We start from the raw sequence: 19,566 nt of genomic DNA, 5'->3' as shown, positions 1-19,566 counted from the left end.
CTTTGAAAGAACGAGGTTTGACCCTTGAGTCATAGTAGTTGGAGATGCACTGCTTGTAGGCGACATTCCTCAAGTGAGCTTGGTTTCTGTGTTCCTCGACTAGATCTAAGTTGAGGGTAAGTTTTGAAGGAAAAATTTTGTCCTAGCTAAGAACAAGTATGAACATTTGAATACACATGCAAGCTATTAACACTTTAAAGTAGGCATGCATCCAAAAACAATTCATAAAACCCATGACTTTCAAAGCCTAGTATATGGTGAACCAAAAATAAACTCTTTAACAACATTAAAGATAAGTAAAGATTTAGTGATTCTTTACCCTTGAAGCTCATCCTTGATTACACAAGGGATTCACCTAAGTGGAGGGCCTTCAAGTCACCTCCAAGCTCCTTGAATCCTCCTTGTGTTTTCCTCCCTTTATTGCTCCTTTGAAGATTTGAGGAAATAAGGATTTGTTCTCCAAAACACCAAAAGCTTGATGTCTCTAAGTCTCTTCACCAAGGTTGTATCTTGTGAAGATGAAATGGATGACTAAGGGAAGAAGAGATTGCTAGATGTCCCTTCCCTTAGTGGCCGGCCTCCTTAGAAGAAAATGGAGAAAATGTTTCACCCAATTTCAACAAGAAAAACCCTTTTTGAGAAAATAGCTATAAAGTTGCTTTTATAACCTTTTCTTTGGTGAGTGGCAAACTTGTAATTAAGCAAACTTTGCCCATCCACCCTAATGGCCGGCCATCCTTTGTTATTGGGCTAATTTGCCCATTTTGTTTTAGTTGTCATACAACTTAAACATAATGGGCATTTTGGACCAAAACGCTTTTGGGCCCCGAAACCCAAAACCAACATATAAGCCCAATACGAACCTTTCGTAAAATTAATTAACTAATTAATTAATCTTGACCATTCATCAATTAAACCATTTAATTGCTTATCCATTTCATATAATTTCTTCACATACATCCTTACTCGGTGTACGATCCATTAGGTTCCAATTAGCGAGGCAGTGGGCGATGTTACTCTTAACTATCGATTGTGAATTGAAACCACATTTCAATTCTCCCTTTAATGATTAGTGTTACCTAATCATTTGGGCTTCCACAAACCATGAGTGACACCTAGCAGTATGTCATGGTTACCCAAGCTAAGTAGAATTGGTTGGAGAACCTATCCAGTTACAACTACAATGCAATACGGTCCTTCTCTAATACAATACTCTTAATCACATTGTTTAAGTGATAGTTTGTTTCATGTCTACTATCCAATGTGATACTTTCCTATATGATTCCCTTGAATATGATTTGGAACAAACTTCCTAAGTCATATTCATTTGCTTTGGCCAAAGACTTTAGAATCATATCTTAGAGTATTCTCCCTCCACCATGGAAGGTTAGAGATCCCTTGTTGTACATTCATATGCCTACATGACTAGATAGCTTGACCCCAAAAATGCCGTGGACACTCCAAAGGAATGCCGTTGACATGATCAAAGATCAAGGACCTAACCATTAGACATCGATGATGCCTCAGGTCAAAGGACTACTTTGCATATTGCAAACTTAGAGTTCATACATGACATGTATGTCCGAACTCTCTTTTGATCGTAGTTCAGTGTACTTGAGTACTCTTTCGAGCACCTATGTGTTTGTCTTAGTGTCCAACACCAAATGACTTGAGACTAGTTATACTCACGATTGAGTCAACATAACACATACTAGCCTTAGCGAATTGTCAATGCCCAATTAGCAATCCTATGGCTAGGAACGTTTTAGGAATGAACATAAGAGAAAGGTCTCGATAATCTAACTCATTAGATCACTTATCTCTTAGAACAAATACATTCCTTGGATTCCCTTATTGCTTAAACACATGATACAATAAATAGTGATTAACAATAAGATTTGCCCTCCATTAAACATATAAAAGTTTAACACAATAAGTATTCCAAAAAGCTATTACATCAAATGAGTGGCTTTGTGGGCATACTTCCAACAATCTCCCACTTGCACTCAAAGCCATCGTCCCATGTATCTAATACCCATCTTTTCGATATGACGGTCAAGCTGGATCTGAGACATTGGCTTTGTCAGTGGATCTGCTACGTTATCGGCTGAAGCAACTTTGAGGATGTTGATTTTCCCCTCGGCAGCATATCTTCTAATGATATTAAAGCGTCTGTCAATATGCTTGTTCTTTTGATGTGCCCTGGGTTCCTTGGCTTGAGCTATCGCCCCACTATTATCACAGTACAAAGTTACTGGTGATGTAATGGTTGGAACCACCCCAAGTTCAGTGATGAACTTCTTCATCCAGAACGCTTCTTTGCCGGCTTCAGCTGCAGCGACATATTCAGCCTCTGTCGTGGAATCAGCAATTACACTTTGCTTCTTGCTTTTCCAACTGACAGCCCCACCATTCAGAGTGAATACATATCCGGAGTTGGAACTTCTATCATCGACGTCAGATTGGAAATCTGCGTCTGTATAGCCTTCCACTCGCAACTCTGATGCTCCTCCATACACGAGGAACATGTCCTTAGTTCTTCTTAAGTACTTAAGGACCGTCTTGACAGCTCCCCAGTGTTCTGATCCTGGGTTAGATTGATATCGACTAGTAATGCTCACAGCATATGCAATATCTGGCCTTGTGCATATCATGGCATACATGAGACTTCCTATGGCTGAGGCATAAGGAATACAACTCATTTGCCGTATCTCTTCAGGAGTTTTAGGTTCCATGGATTTAGAAAGGTGAATTCCATGTCCAACAGGAAGAAAACCTTTCTTAGATTGTTCCATCTGGAACCTACTTAGCACCTTATCAATGTACATAGATTGGGATAATCCAATTAATTTTCTGGATCTATCACGATAGAGCTTTATCCCAAGTACATAAGATGCATCTCCCAAATCTTTCATGTGGAAGGTTTTGGACAACCACACTTTTACAGAAGAAAGTACTGCAGTGTCGTTCCTGAATAGTAATATGTCATCTACATATAACACTAGGAATACAACTGCATCCCCAACGACCTTTTGATAAACACAATTGTCGTCTTCGTTTTGAGTAAAACCAAACGTTTTGATCTCAGTGTCAAAACGAATGTTCCAGCTCCTGGAGGCTTGCTTAAGTCCATAAATGGACCTTTGAAGCTTGCATACCTTAGTCTTTTCAGACTTGGACACGAAACCCTCGGGTTGAGTCATATAGAGCTCTTCCTCTAGGTAGCCGTTCAGAAAGGCCGTCTTCACGTCCATTTGCCATATCTCATAATCATGGTACGCAGCTATCGCAAGCAAAATCCGAATGGACTTAATCATGGTTACAGGAGAGAAAGTTTCTTCATAGTCAATCCCTTCTCTTTGCCTGTAACCCTTGGCTACTAGTCTAGCCTTATAAGTCTCCACGTTCCCATCAACGCCTATCTTCCTCTTGAAGACCCATTTGTTTCCAACAGGTACAATACCTTCTGGAGGGTCTACAAGAGTCCAGACCTGATTTTGATACATGGAATCCATCTCGGATTTCATGGCCTCTTGCCATCTCTTTGAATCAATGTCGGACATTGCTTCAGTGTAGTCTCTAGGGTCCTCCTTTGTTTCATTGTCACCTAGAAGGTACAATTCATCAAAGTCATTGTTTAAGCCATACCTCTTAGGTGGCTTACTAACCCGTTCAGATCTACGTGGAGCTAGGGGTTCAGGAACAGGATTGTCAATATGTCGAGTGCTTGTTTGTGGTTCATTATTAATCTCATTAATTTCCATCTGTTTGCTTATAGTTCCTTTGAGAACAAATTCGTCCTCTAGAAACTTAGCAGTTCTGGCGACAAAGACTTTTTGGTCGTCAAGATGGTAGAACTCATATCCCATAGCTTCTTTAGGATATCCCACAAAATAACATCTTACTGATCTCGCTTCAAGCTTAGTAGCTTCAAGCTTCTTGACATATGCTTCACAACCCCAAATCTTAACATGTTTAAGACTTGGCTTTCTTCCATGCCATATCTCATAGGGCATTTGTGGAACTGACTTGGAAGGTACTCTATTAAGCAAGTAAGCTGCTGTATATAGAGCGTATCCCCAGAATGTTACTGGTAGATCAGCGGAACTCATCATAGAACAAACCATGTTCATCAAGGTTCGATTTCTCCTTTCAGAAACTCCATTAAGTTGTGGAGTTCCTGGAGGAGTCCACTGTGATATTATTCCACACTCTTTGAGATAATCTAGGAACTCATTACTCAAATATTCACCCCCTCGATCTGATCTTAGGGTCTTTATCTGTTTCCCAGTTTGCTTCTCAACTTCATTTTTGAATTCTTTGAACCTTTCAAAGGATTCTGACTTGTACTTCATAAGATACACATAGCCAAACCGAGAGTGATCGTCGGTGAATGTGATATTGTAGGAGAAGCCTCCTCTCGACGTAGTAGACATAGGTCCACATACGTCAGTGTGGATTAACCCTAGAATTTCAGTGGCACGCTCTCCTTTTCCAGTAAATGGAGATTTGGTCATTTTCCCTTTCAAGCAACATTCACAAGTACCCATCTGGTCATTACCCAATGGGTGGATATATCCGTCTTTCGACATCTTGCGAATCTTATCAAGGTTCACATGTCCAAGTTTAAGATGCCACGTCTTTTCTTGGTTAACATCTTCTCTAGCCCTTTTGGGTTTTGAGGTATTCCCGCTTTCAATACAGTGCAACCCACTATTCGTCTCTAGGTGAAAAAGTCCCTCTATCATATTACCATGAGAGATAATACGACCGTTCAAGTATAAAGTGCAACTCATTTTGTCAAACAATACTGAGTGCCCATCTCGTAAAAGCTTAGAGATGGAAATCAAATTCTTTATACATGAAGGAAAATATAAACAATTTTTAAGTTCCAGGACTTCCCCAGAGGGTAGGTTAAGCATGTAGGTGCCTATTGCTTTTGCTGAGATTTTAGTGCCGTTCCCAACTCGCACAATCATCTCCCCATTGCTCAGTGACTTGCTCCCCACTAGTCCCTGCATCGTATTACAGATATGTTGACTAGCGCCTGAATCAAATATCCAGGAATTGGAGCTCACTGTAAAAGAACTCTCTATGACAGAAATAGTCTCTTCAAAAGTTCTTGTCATAAGGCTCGCAATGCGCACCCTGTATTTCTTCTTCCAACGTTCATCCTTTCCACAATGAAAGCATGTTCCTTTGGATTTCTTTGCCTTCTTCTTATGCAACATTTTCCTTATGTTTGCATTCTCACTCCCACTGTCCATTTTGAAACCTTTTTCAAATCTACAGCACATGTCAATCATCTCTTTCAAAGAATGATCGAATCTATTCACTTTATAGTTTACAATAAACTTAGTGAAATCATCCGAGAGAGATGCAAGGAAAAAGTCTTGGGCCATTTTCCCATCGATGGAAGTTCCTAAACTTTTAAGATCTCTAAATATCTTTTCCACCTTTTGTCCATGTTTATGAACCGATGCCCCCTTTGCCATCTTGGCATTCATTAGACTACAAACATTTGAGAATCGTACATTACTAGTCTCAATGTCATGCATCTTATGCAAACTTTCAACCATGGCACAAGAAGTGTCCATGTGCTTATGTAGCTTCATAAGCTCCTCACTAAGTGAAGTAAGGATTAAGCATTTGGCTTGTAAGTCATCCTCATAGTGTCTAACATAATTTTGACACTCCTCCTTTGAAGCTAGTTTCGTAGGAGGTACATGAGGAGGGGATTGCTTAAGCACATATAATATGTCTTTCACCTTTGAGACATTCTCAATATGGCGATACCAAGCAAGGAAACGTTGGCCCTTAAGGCCACTTTTGTCAAGTATAATGGTGGGTATAATTTTAGGCATGTCGTTCACTACATAACATAACAGAAATCGTATTAGATTGTTTGTTTAAAACTATTTGATTGGGTCTTTGAATCAAATAGTACCACCCACTATTTTTGGCAAATTCCACATCCCTCAATAGAATTCGAGAGTTATATTGAACTCTTAGCGGGTTATGGGAGACTCACCATTACCAAGCCCACTTCACGATGATACGATGTTTGGCTAGCAAAAATAATGATGAGAGAATAACGCATTATTCATTTACAACTTTTGTAATTACCCATCCGTTTGGCCTCTAGAGAATGTTGCCTCACGATGATACGATGTTGGCACCATTGCACTTAGTTTAAGTTATTCCCACCATGCTTAGTTTGTGAAGGGGTTCAAGAATAGCCTCACGATGATACGATGTCGGCTACCCTCGTTGCCTACACTAACCTCATCATATGTTTATGGACTCCTCCTGGATGTAAGCACATACTTTGTACTCCCCCATGATAGGGTGAAGCCGGTGTATGAGTCACAAACGCTTGGAGCCCACCACGGTGGAAGGCCTACGAAGAGATATTCTAAACATCTCTCGCTTATCAACTTAAATCTTCATTTTGAGGGAGTAGTTTTGGGCTACATCAAAACATTTTAATACATTAAAAGAACTTGGGCCTATCACAACTATTGGTCCAAGTTTAATATGAATTTAGTAGTTTATAATACTCCCACTATTTCGAAGAAACAAGCGAGACTATATAGAACTACTAACGAATGCATTGCATCCTCATATGGACTATATAGTCATATTAGGTTTTAGGATGATTATGAACCGATTTATTTGATCCAACACGAGCCTTGTGTTGGACCTTGGGTTTAAGGTAGATAGTTGTTGATTTTAGTTATGCGTTTAATCCAATTAAACCGTTATTTCCTATTGGGCGTTGGACCCAACTATTCCATTTTGCATACATATAAACAAAAGGAATACATGAAATAATAAGAAGGACTTATGCCCTTTTACAACACAAATCAAATGATGGACTTATGTCCATTTACAACAACTTGAATTAATCACATTACATTCAAATCTACACTACTAAAACCCAAACATTCATAATGTATATCGGCCAATCACATAGCTCAATTATCGTGGCCTTTGGTTCATAATCACCCTTTTCTTAATCAATCACATTAACTAAGAAAACAACTTTAAACAATTGGTTTTTGGATCCATAGAATTGATTTAAATGGAACTAAATGAAATGAAAATCCAATTCTCATTAAAGAGACAAAACAATTTTGTTCTCATCCTTTTGGGCCAAAAGGAAACTATGACCACAACATTTGGGCCATAATGCAAATAAAAAAAACTTTTGGGGTCACTTTGTAAAAACACAATAGTCCACAACTACATGTAATTACAACTAGATCCCAAAATTTTAATAATGTAAAAACATCATTAAAGGATCAAAACAATTTGTCCTTTAGAGTTTTAGGGCCTTAACGTAAAAACGTAAACTTTTGGGCCAAAATGCAAATACACAAAAGTATCTAAAACTTTATGTAATTGCACAAAAGGCCCCAAAAGTACCCCCACTAAGGGTGGCCGGCCATTTAATGAAAAATTGAAAAATTTCTAAAAAGTTTTTGCAAGTTGATTTTGGTGGGTGAGGTAAAGTTGATTTTGGATAGGTTTGTAAGAGATTTTTGTCTAACATTAAAACCAACAATAATACTTCACCAATAAACATCACCCATCAATAATAAATCAATAATAAACCAAAACTTTATGAAAAACATAAAACTTTTGAATCAAAACTTCAAAACTTTATGTTCTTGGCAAGAACACCATGAAAACTCATAATAGCCCCATGGATGTTTTCATTCACCAAAACTCAATTTTTCACCTCTTAAAAGAGGGCTAATATCCTAGGGTACTTAGGGGTTCCAAAAGTCACCTTAAAACCATTTTAACAAGACAAACATGAACCCAAAAAGTCACCCTAAGGATTTGGCCGAATTTCCCAAAACTCATGGCACCAAATTTTAGTTCCAATATTCATGCTTAAATGAAATACATCTTCAACATTTGAGATGCTAAATTTTCTAGCAAAATTTATATATTCAAAAGCAAGAACAAAGCTTGTAACATTTACAACATTTAAATCACAAAATATGAACATCACAAAACCCAAAAGGATTCACCATACACTAGGCCTAGGCTCTGATACCACTTGAAGGAAAAATTTTGTCCTAGCTAAGAACAAGTATGAACATTTGAATACACATGCAAGCTATTAACACTTTAAAGTAGGCATGCATCCAAAAACAATTCATAAAACCCATGACTTTCAAAGCCTAGTATATGGTGAACCAAAAATAAACTCTTTAACAACATTAAAGATAAGTAAAGATTTAGTGATTCTTTACCCTTGAAGCTCATCCTTGATTACACAAGGGATTCACCTAAGTGGAGGGCCTTCAAGTCACCTCCAAGCTCCTTGAATCCTCCTTGTGTTTTCCTCCCTTTATTGCTCCTTTGAAGATTTGAGGAAATAAGGATTTGTTCTCCAAAACACCAAAAGCTTGATGTCTCTAAGTCTCTTCACCAAGGTTGTATCTTGTGAAGATGAAATGGATGACTAAGGGAAGAAGAGATTGCTAGATGTCCCTTCCCTTAGTGGCCGGCCTCCTTAGAAGAAAATGGAGAAAATGTTTCACCCAATTTCAACAAGAAAAACCCTTTTTGAGAAAATAGCTATAAAGTTGCTTTTATAATCTTTTCTTTGGTGAGTGGCAAACTTGTAATTAAGCAAACTTTGCCCATCCACCCTAATGGCTGGCCATCCTTTGTTATTGGGCTAATTTTCCCATTTTGTTTTAGTTGTCATACAACTTAAACATAATGGGCATTTTGGACCAAAACGCTTTTGGGCCCCGAAACCCAAAACCAACATATAAGCCCAATACGAACCTTTCGTAAAATTATTAACTAATTAATTAATCTTGACCATTCATCAATTAAACCATTTAATTGCTTATCCATTTCATATAATTTCTTCACATACATCCTTACTCGGTGTACGATCCATTAGGTTCCAATTAGCGAGGCAGTGGGCGATGTTACTCTTAACTATCGATTGTGAATTGAAACCACATTTCAATTCTCCCTTTAATGATTAGTGTTACCTAATCATTTGGGCTTCCACAAACCATGAGTGACACCTAGCAGTATGTCATGGTTACCCAAGCTAAGTAGAATTGGTTGGAGAACCTATCCAGTTACAACTACAATGCAATACGGTCCTTCTTTAATACAATACTCTTAATCACATTGTTTAAGTGATAGTTTGTTTCATGTCTACTATCCAATGTGATATTTTCCTATATGATTCCCTTGAATATGATTTGGAACAAACTTCCTAAGTCATATTCATTTGCTTTGGCCAAAGACTTTAGAATCATATCTTAGAGTATTCTCCCTCCACCATGGAAGGTTAGAGATCCCTTGTTGTACATTCATATGCCTACATGACTAGATAGCTTGACCCCAACAATGCCGTGGACACTCCAAAGGAATGCCGTTGACATGATCAAAGATCAAGGACCTAACCATTAGACATCGATGATGCCTCAGGTCAAAGGACTACTTTGCATATTGCAACCTTAGAGTTCATACATGACATGTATGTCTGAACTCTCTTTTGATCGTAGTTCAGTGTACTCGAGTACTCTTTCGAGCACCTATGTGTTTGTCTTAGTGTCCAACACCAAATGACTTGAGACTAGTTATACTCACGACTGAGTCAACATAACACATACTAGCCTTAGCAGATTGTCAATGCCCAATTAGCAATCCTATGGCTAGGAACGTTTTAGGAATGAACATAAGAGAAAGGTCTCGATAATCTAACTCATTAGATCACTTATCTCTTAGAACAAATACATTCCTTGGATTCCCTTATTGCTTAAACACATGATACAATAAATAGTGATTAACAATAAGATTTTCCCTCCATTAAACATATAAAAGTTTAACACAATAAGTATTTCAAAAAGCTATTACATCAAATGAGTGGCTTTGTGGGCCTACTTCCAACAAGTTTGTCATTTTCACTTTGCACGTAGTTCTAGACTCGGAACGTTGCTTGCTCAAGTTCAACTGGGACAACTGCCTCTGTACCAAAGGTAAGTGAGAATGGGGTTTCTCCTGTTGATGTCCGATACGAAGTGCGGTATGACCAAAGAACTTGGGGTACAAATTCTGGCCAACAACCTTTAGCCTTGTCCAAGCTGGTTTTCAAAGTTCGCTTGATTATTTTGTTGATGGCTTCAACTTCTTCATTAAACTGTGGATGAGCTGGGGAGGCAAAACATAAGTTGATGTTGAACTTAGAGCAGAACATCCTGAACTTATTGTTGTCGAACTGTTGCCCGTTGTCAGTGACTATCGCATTGGGAATGCCGAATCTACAAAGGATGTTCTTCCATACGAAGTCTTCTATTTTTACCTCAGTAATGGTTGCCAAGGGTTCTACTTCGGCCCACTTTGTGAAGTAGTCAACTGTAACGATGACCTTGCCCTTCCCTACAGGCATTGGGCTGATCAAATCAAGTCCCCATTAGGCCAAGGGCCAAGGGCTGATCATGGGAATGAGCGGCTCGAGAGGGGAGTAAGGAATAGTTGCGTAGCGTTGACACTTATCACATGAGCGGGATATTCTGATGGCCTCTTGGTGGAGTGTTGGCCAATAATATCCTTGGCGAAAAGCCTTGTGTGCTAGGGATCGAGATCCAGCATGATCTCCGCAGACTCCTTCATGTATTTCCCGAATGACAGTTTCTGCCTCTGCGGGCGTAAGGCATCTTAGGTATGGTAGGTTAAAACCCCATTTTTAGAGTTGGTCATTAATGATCAAGTAACAGGTAGCCTTGTATCGAATCTCCTTAACTTGGACTTTGTCATTTGGAAGGGTGCCATGAGCAAGGAATTTATAAATCGGGGTAATCCAACTATCCCCCTGTTGTAAGTTGCACACTTCCACAGCCATGGTGCTTGGTGCTGCCAACAATTCGACTTGAATTTTTCTCCCAATCTTGTCTTCCACCGCTGAGGCGAGGCAAGCCAAAACATCTACATGACTGTTTGCCGCTCAAGGAATTTAAGTGATCTAGTAGTGGAAGTGTTGGAGCAACAATTGTGTTTGTGCCAGATATGCTGCCATAGAGCTATCCTTAGCATCAAAGTTATTGGTGACCTGGTTAACCACCAATTAGGAGTCACTGAAGATATCAATTTGTTTAACCCCAAGGTGTTTGTGAAGGGAAAATAATGAGATTCATGTGGGATTTCTAGTGACTAGCATGCATATACAATTCAAAATTTATATACGAAAGCAACGGAAGCATGTTATCAAATAATATCAAAGCTATAGTCATGCAAATCCCCTTCAAGATGCATAGGTTTATGTAAGATGCATCAAAAACAATTTATTGAAGAACAAAGTGTAGGAGTAGTTTTATACCTCTTGATCTAGACTTTAGACCAAGGATGGACCACCTCCAAGCCTTTTGTTGTTGGAACTCCTTGAGACTAGCCTCCCTCCTTGCCTCCTCCACTTTGTTAGAATGAGTGCTCCTTGATTCTCCTTAAGTCTCCAAAGTTGAAGACCTCTAAAGATCCTCACCCACTAGAGTAGTGAGAAGGATGAAGGAATAACCAAAAGGGTGAGAAGATGATTAGCTAAAACCCCCTTTGGTGGCCGGCCCTTTGAGTGTTGAGAGAGATATTTTCTTTTTCTCTTTTGTTGTTTTAACACTTCAAAAACCCTTATGAAACTTTGTGCTATAAAGTTCCTTTTATAACCAAAAAGAAACAAGTCAACATTTGACTCTCTCTCTCCCTCCTTTGGCCGGCCCTTTTAGTGTTGTTTGGGCTTTGGGCTTTTATTATTTCAAGTCATCCTATGCTTGAATAAAAGCCCAATGGGTTTAGGCCCAATGGGCCCAATTAGACCCAAACTTTTCTTTAAGTCCAAAACGATCTTTTATCGCTTTTATGATTTCTTTAGACATTCTAATTAATCTAGACATTCTAATTAATCACAACACTTAATTAATCCAATTAATTATTTCCATCATCCATTAGTTACTCACTACAAGAGTGTATTGGTGAACAATCATTTTAGGTTCTAATTAGCAAGGCAGTGAGGTGATTGGCACTAATCCAATTGATTATTTTTAATCCAATCACTTAGTGAATTAAAACTTATTTTTAATTCACCTTCTTCTTTGACGACTACATTTAATCATCTAGAAGAACTCACAAGTCATGAGTGACATCTAACCATATATCATGGCTACCCAAGTTAATGTAGAATTTGTTCGGAGAACCTATTCAGTTGGAATTACAATGTAATTCGATCCTTCCCTAAAACAATACTCTCAATCACATTACTAGGGTATGGATATATTATGTCAAACCCCTAATGTGATTATTCCTTCTTATATGATTCAATTGAGTCGTATAGGAAAGCTTTCCTTTATTACGCTCGATACTTCGGCCAAAGATTCCCGAATCATATCTTAGAGTATTCATCATCTCTTAACAAGGATTAAAGATTCCTTGTTGCGCATTCACTTGCCTCCATGACTAAGTGGCTTAACCCCAACTATGCCGTGGACACACGCGGATGGAGTGACTTTGACATAATCAAAGATCAAGTACCTAACCACAAGACAACTATAATGCCTCAGGTCAAAGGACTACTTACATTATTCCAACCATTAGAGTTACTTGCTTGACATGTGAGTAGACCTCCATGCAAGTACTCTCGTTCGATTGTGTTCAGTGAACTCATTCCCTTAATAAGCACCTGCATACCTGTCTTAATGTCACTACACGAATGGGATGAGACTTTCCATCTTTCCAATTGAAGCGGACATAGTATTTACCGGGCTATGCATTGTCAGTATCCCTCCGACAATCCTATGACCAGGAACCTTTTGGACATGATGGTTATGTGAAGAAGGTCTTTGTAGTCTAACATCATTAGATTACTTCTTCCATCAATCCATTGTCCATGGATTCACTATTTAGGACATATATCGTGTGTTGAGATAGTCCTAATTAGTATCTTTGCCATTTGATGTACAAGAATCATCTATACATCCATTCATTATCCTGAAAGATTTCTTCCAAAGATTGACTTTCAGGGCATATTTCCAACAGTTTGGCCAAATGTAAGCCTGCTATGAGGGCTTCATATTCGGCCTCATTGTTCGACGCCTTGAATTTGAAACGAATAGCATACTCCATCGCCACTTTGTCAGGGGTCGTAAGGATTAGTCTTGCTCCACAACCTTGTTGGTTGGACGAGCCATCAACATATAGACTCCATGCTGGGGCTGTTTGTTCTATTTTCTGAGCTTCCGATGGTAATGAAACAACTTCTTTAGGCTTAGAAACAATGTCAACAGGATATGTGAAGTCAGCGATGAAGTCTGCCACTGCTTGGCCCTTCTCAGCTGGCTTTGGTTGGTAAGAGATGTCAAACTCACCCAATGCTATCGCCCATTTGATCATTTGCCCAGAAGTGCCAGGACTTTGGAGTATCTGTCGAAGAGGATGATTGGTAAGCACGATGATGGAGTGTGCTTGGAAGTAAAGGCGAAGTTTTCGAGCAGACATGACCAATGCTAGAGCCAATTTCTTAATGTTGGAGTATCGTGTTTCTGCATCTTGTAAGGCCTTACTATCGTAGTAGACAGGCCGTTCGACATTACCATTCTTTCGAATGAGAACGGAACTTACTGCTGAAGCCGATACCGATAGATAGATAATGAGAGTGTCACCAACCTCAAGTTTGGAGAGCAAATGGGCTTTACTCATGTAGTCTTTGAGGTTCTTGAATGCCTCAGCACATTCATCAGTCCATGTAATGTACTTCTTACTTCCTTTAAGTGCTTTGAAGAAATGAGCACATCTGTCTGTGGCCTTAGAGATGAACCTAGTTAAGGCTGCCACCTTGCCAGTAAAGCTCTGGATGTCTTTTGAAGTTACCGGTTCCTTCATGTCGAGGATTGCTTTGATCTTCTCGGGATTAGCCTCAATGCCTCGTTGTCTTATCATGATACCTAAAAATTTGCCAAAGCCTACGCCGAAGGCACATTTGTTGGGGTTCAACCTCATTTGATACCTCTTCAGAATGGTGAAAGTTTCAGATAGGTTGGTGATGTGTTGGTCAGCATGTTTGCTCTTGACTAGCATATCATCAACGTAAACTTCTTCCCAATCTGTTCAGCGAACATTGAATTGACCAGTTTCTGATAAGTCACTCCTGCATTCTTTAGGCCGAAGGGCATGACTTTATAGAAATATAGTCCCCTGTCAGTAGTGAAGGCTGTGTGTTCTTGGTCCAGAGGGTTCATAAGGATTTGGTTGTATCCTGAGTAAGCATCCATGAAGCTCAGGAGTTCACACCCTGCCGTAGAGTCTATAAGTCTATCTATGAGAGGAAGAGGAAAGTTATCCTTCGGCCATCCTTTGTTTAGGTCAGTGTAATCGACACACATTCTCCACAAGACCTTTTGGAGCAGAAGACTTTCCTTGGTCGGATTCTTCTTAACAAGGACAACATTTGCTACCCATGTTGGATAATTGACTTCGCGGACGAAGCCTATGCCTTTGAGTTTTTCAACTTCTGCCTTCATTGCCTCGTACCGTTTAGCGTCATACGATCTTCGCTTCTGTCTCACCGGCTTAGTCTTGGGGTCAATACTTAAGCGATGACAAATTATATCGGGAGAGATGCCTGGCATGTCCTCGTATAACCAGGCGAAGACCTCAGTGTTCTCTTGCAAAAAAGAGATCAATGCCAACCGAATGGATGGTGACAAGGTGGTACCAATCTTCACCATGCGATCCGGATAATCTTTTGAGATAAAGAACTTCTCTAACTCTTCAGCGAGTTGTGTTTGCTGGGTGAAAGAGTCATCTCGAGGATCGTCAGGTTGACTATTACCACCGTGAAGATCCAAGTTGGCTTCGTCTGGGCTAGTCTTTATGACTTGGTCATGTATAGAAAGGGTTTCCTTAGGCACATGCAGGTGTTGTTGCTTGACCGAAGTGTTGTAACATGATCGTGCACTAAGTTGATCTCCTCTGATGTAACCATTGCCATAGGGGGTTGGAAATTTCATCAACAACATATGTGAGGATACCATGGCCTTGAGATCATTGATGCATGTGCGTCCAAAGATGACATTGTATGCCGTTAGGCAATCAACCACCAGGAAGTTAGTGGTAATGGTAGCTGTGTAAGAGCCTGTACCAATGGTGAAAGGTAAGTGTATGCTCCCCAAAGGTTGCACGATATCACCGGAGAAGCTTATCAGAGGGGAAATCGAGCGGTCAAGCATTTGTTCAGCTACATTAAGTGCCCTGAAAGCTTCAGCAAACATGATATTGACCGAAACCCCTATGTCTACCAGGATTCGTCGTACTTCAAAGTTGGCTATGTGAGCTTCCACGATTAGTGGGTCGTTGTGAGGGTAGATGATACCTCTTTCTTCCTCAGGTAGAAACATATTGGATCCCAGTTAGGCTTTTGATACTTACCTCCCATGATGTCTTCCACGTGAAACACTTGGTGGCCAGACCTTAAAGCTCATTCACTATTTTTCATGGCCCTGTTGGAAGATTTAGATATGGGTGTGCCACCACTTATGGAATATATCACATTTACCTGGCGTTGTTTACGGTTACCCCTTGGAGGGTGAAGGAGGAATTGATCAATTTTTCCTTCACGTGCCAAAGCTTCAATATGATCACGAAGGGTGATACACTTCTCGCCGTCATGGCCTTTATGCTCGTGGTAGCAACAAAACGTGCCCGTGTTCTTCATGGGCTTGTAATCCAGGTGCCTCGGCTTTGGCTTCGGTATCAAGTGTGCTATGCTGGGGTAAATGGCCACGCATGTGGCGTTCAAAGGTGTGTATGCCTCATACCTCAGGGTAGGGGCTGTCCTGACACATGCCTGATGAAGGGAAATCTTAGAGATTAATATGGGATTTCGAAATGACTAGCATGAATATACAATTCAAAATTAATATACATAAGCAACGGAAGCATGTTATCAAATAATATCAAAGCTATAGTCATGCAAATCCCGTTCAAGGTTCATAGGTTTATATATAATGCATCTAAAACATTTAAGTTAAGAACAAAGTGAAGGAATAGATCTATACCTCTTGATCTAGATTTTAGACCAAGGATGGACCACCTCCAAGCCCTTTGCTCCTTGAACTCCTTGAGCCTAGCCTCCCTCCTTGCCTCCTCCACTTTGTTGGTAAGAGTGCTCCTAGGTTCTCCTTTAGTCTCCAAAGGAGAAGACCTCTAAAGATCCACACCCACTAGTGTAGTGAGATGGATGGAGGAATAACCAAAAGAGTGAAAAAGGATTAGCTAAATCACCCTTAAGGTGGCCGGCCTTTGTGTAGTTTTAGAGAGCTATTTCTTTTGCCTCTTTGTTGTTTTAAACACACAAAAACCCTAAGGAATAAATCTCTATAAAGTTCCTTATATAGACAAAAAGAAACCTAGTCAACAACTTGACTTAATATCTCTCCCTCTCCACTTTAAATGGCCGGCCCCTTTGTGTTGGTTTGGGCTTTGGGCTTTTATTTATTTCTAGTCATCCAATGCTTGAATAAAAGCATAATGGGTTTAGGCCCAATGGGCCCAATTAAACCCGAACGTTTCTTTAAGCCCAAAACGATCTTTTATCGCTTTTATGATTTCTTTAGACTTTCTAAATTAATCACAACACTTAATTAATCCAATTAATTATTTCCATCATCCATTAATTACTCACCACAAGAGTGTATCGGTGTACAATCATTTTAGGTTCTAATTAGCAAGGTAGTGAGGTGATTGACATCAATCCAATTGATTATATTTAATTCAATCACTTAGTGAACTAAAACTTCCTTTTAATTCACCTTCTTCTTTGATGACTACATTTAATCATCTAGAAGAACTCACAAGCTATGAGTGACATCTAACCATATATCATAGCTACCCAAGCTAATGTAGAAGTTGTTCGGAGAACCTATTCAGTTGGAAGTACAATGTAATTCGATCCTTCCCTAAAACAATACTCTCAATCACATTACTAGGGTATGGATATATTATGTCAAACCCTTAATGTGATTATTCCTTCTTATATGATTCAATTGAGTCGTATAGGAACGCTTTCCTTTATTACGCTCGATACTTCGGCCGAAGATTCCCGAATCATATCTTAGAGTATTCTTCCTCTCTTATCGAGGATTAGAGATCCCTTGTTACGCATTCACTTGCCTTCATGACTAAGTGGCTTAACCCTAATTATGCCGTGGACACCCACGAATAGGGTGACTTTGACATAATCAAAGATTAAGTACTTAGCCACAAGACAACGACGAGGCCTCAGGTCAAAGGACTATTTACATTATTCCAACCATTAGAGTTACTTGCTTGACATGTGAGTAGACCTCCATGCAAGTACTCTCGTTCGATTGTGTTCAGTGAACTCATTCCCTTAATGAGCACCTACATACTTGTCTTAGTGTCACCACACGAATGGGATGAGACTTTCCATCTTTCCATTTGAAGCAGACACAGTATGTACCGGTCTAAGCATTGTCAGTATCCCTCCGACAATCCAATGACCAGGAACCTTTTTGGACATTATGGTTATGTGAAGAAGGTCTCTGTAGTCTAACATCATTAGATTACTTCTTCAATCGATCCATTGTCCATGGATTCACTATTTAGGACATATATCGTTTATTGAGATAGTCCTAATTAGTATCTTTTCCATTTGATGTATAAGAATCATCTATACATCCATTCATTTGTCTTGAAAGGTTTCTTCCAAAGATTGACTTTCAGGGCATATTTCCAACACCTGACCCACTGTGCTGACTGCCTGGGGTCGGGGATTATCATGGCGATACCCTTGGTTATTGCGGTAGTGTCCCTTACTCTTTTTACTAAAATGAGACTGGTGAGGATGGAAATCTTTCCTTTTGCCCTGAGATTGATATGTCTGTTGACTTGGAAAACTATTAAGTAAGGCAGGGGGAGGCACCGCTGCCGTTTGGAAGGTCGAGGTCTTCTCATTTGGTTGGATCTGGCTTCCACTCCCTACTTGCTGATAAGGGGTGGTTGTGGGGGGTTTCCATTGATATGTCCTTGCCTCCACGGAGGCATGGTTGTAAGCATATGCCATCACCTCAGAGTAAGTCTTCCAAGTGTTGGCATTGATCATGTACTTGAAGAAACAATCACGTAGGCCTGCCATGAAGGCCTTGAGGGCAGTCTTATCATTTGCCTTAGCGCGGCGAGAATACTCATGGCTAAAACAACCAGCATACTCTTGTAGTGACTCGTCCGGCTTCTGGCGAATAGTGTACAAGTCATCTACAGAATGCAAGCGATCAATCTGGAAGATGTGTTGAGAGACAAACAGTTTCCTTAGTTCCTCAAATGAGTCTACTGTCTCAGGTGGAAGACGGCAATACCAGTTTAGAGCTCCGCCATAGAGGGTGGAGGGGAAGACAAGACATCGTTCTTCGTCGGTGTGCATCTGATATGCCATGGTGGACTCAAAGAGGTTAAGGTGTTCAATTGGGTCCTCCCTTCCAATATAGAGTTGTAAACCAAGCTTTTATTTTGTCTTCGCTTAAAGGGGGGTGTCAAGGATCCTCCTTGTGATAGGGCAAGGCCTGGGTTGGTTCCAGTCAAGTATCTCGACCTGACGTTTGGCCTTCAACTTGTTTACTTCCTCAAGGAGCTGTAGGACAAGGGGGTCCTGAGTAGAGTCATGTACCACTGGGATTTTCTTTCATAAGTCTCCATCGCCTTTTGCAAGTAGAAAAGTTTGAGTAAGGGCATGTGATTTTTCCTTGGACTCGCCGTACTGACTTCTAGGGCGAGTCTGTCGGAATACCTCAGAATCCCTTATACCTTCATGTTCCTCTGGGACATGTCGTTCCTTCCCTAGATTGGCAGCTGGCCTGGGTAGTGGGAGGGGACCGAGTCTTTCAAAAACCCTTAGGTCATTGATCTTCAAGCATATATGGAGGGGATTCTCTCGACGTTGCTTTAGAAAGTCTCGGCAGTCACGATAAACGGCTTTTGATCCTTCCAACCCTTCTGCAAAGAGGTGTCTTCCTCCACTTCTCCTACTTCGGGTCGAAACAGCTGGGTTGAGAGAAGTCTCACGTTGATCAATGTTTTGATGATTAGCTCGCTCCTCATCAGGGATACCCATGTCGAAAGAAGGTGACCCTCCATGTTAGGGGGCACCCAGATAATGGTTGATATCTACACGGGCAACGAGCTCGCATGTTTGAGTACGCCTAGTTTCGTGGAGCGTCTCAAAGAGATTTTCATACTGCTCCTGAAGGACTTCATTCTTCATTGCTATCTTGTTGTTCTGAGCTTCTAGCTCATCGACTTTAGCTTGAAGAGCAACCCTTTTTCCTTCCTTCTTTCGTTGCTTCGCACTAGGTGCAAAAGGGGTGTCATTCTGTGTGCTGTGGCTTCCTTCGCTCCCCATGTTGGAGAGGGATGCCTGGTCAAAAGAGAGTGTACGAATGGTGGAAACCAGCTTGACAAAGCTGAAGAGAGTGGGAATAAGTGTCGTTTCCCACAGACGGCGCCAAATGTTGATGCACAAAA

The 19,566-nt window shown here is 40.2% G+C and overlaps 1 pseudogene; it reads left to right on the top strand.

The window, feature by feature from the left end:
- LOC126609375 (glyceraldehyde-3-phosphate dehydrogenase B, chloroplastic-like) overlaps positions 1 to 19,566 on the top strand; it is a 50,136-nt pseudogene that overhangs the window by 28,809 nt on the left and 1,761 nt on the right.

The sequence above is a fragment of the Malus sylvestris genome, chromosome 16 (genome assembly GCF_916048215.2).
Source record: "Malus sylvestris chromosome 16, drMalSylv7.2, whole genome shotgun sequence".
Lineage (NCBI taxonomy): Eukaryota > Viridiplantae > Streptophyta > Magnoliopsida > Rosales > Rosaceae > Malus > Malus sylvestris.
Note: the sequence above shows the minus strand (reverse complement) of the source record. Positions and strands in the feature narration are given on the sequence as shown.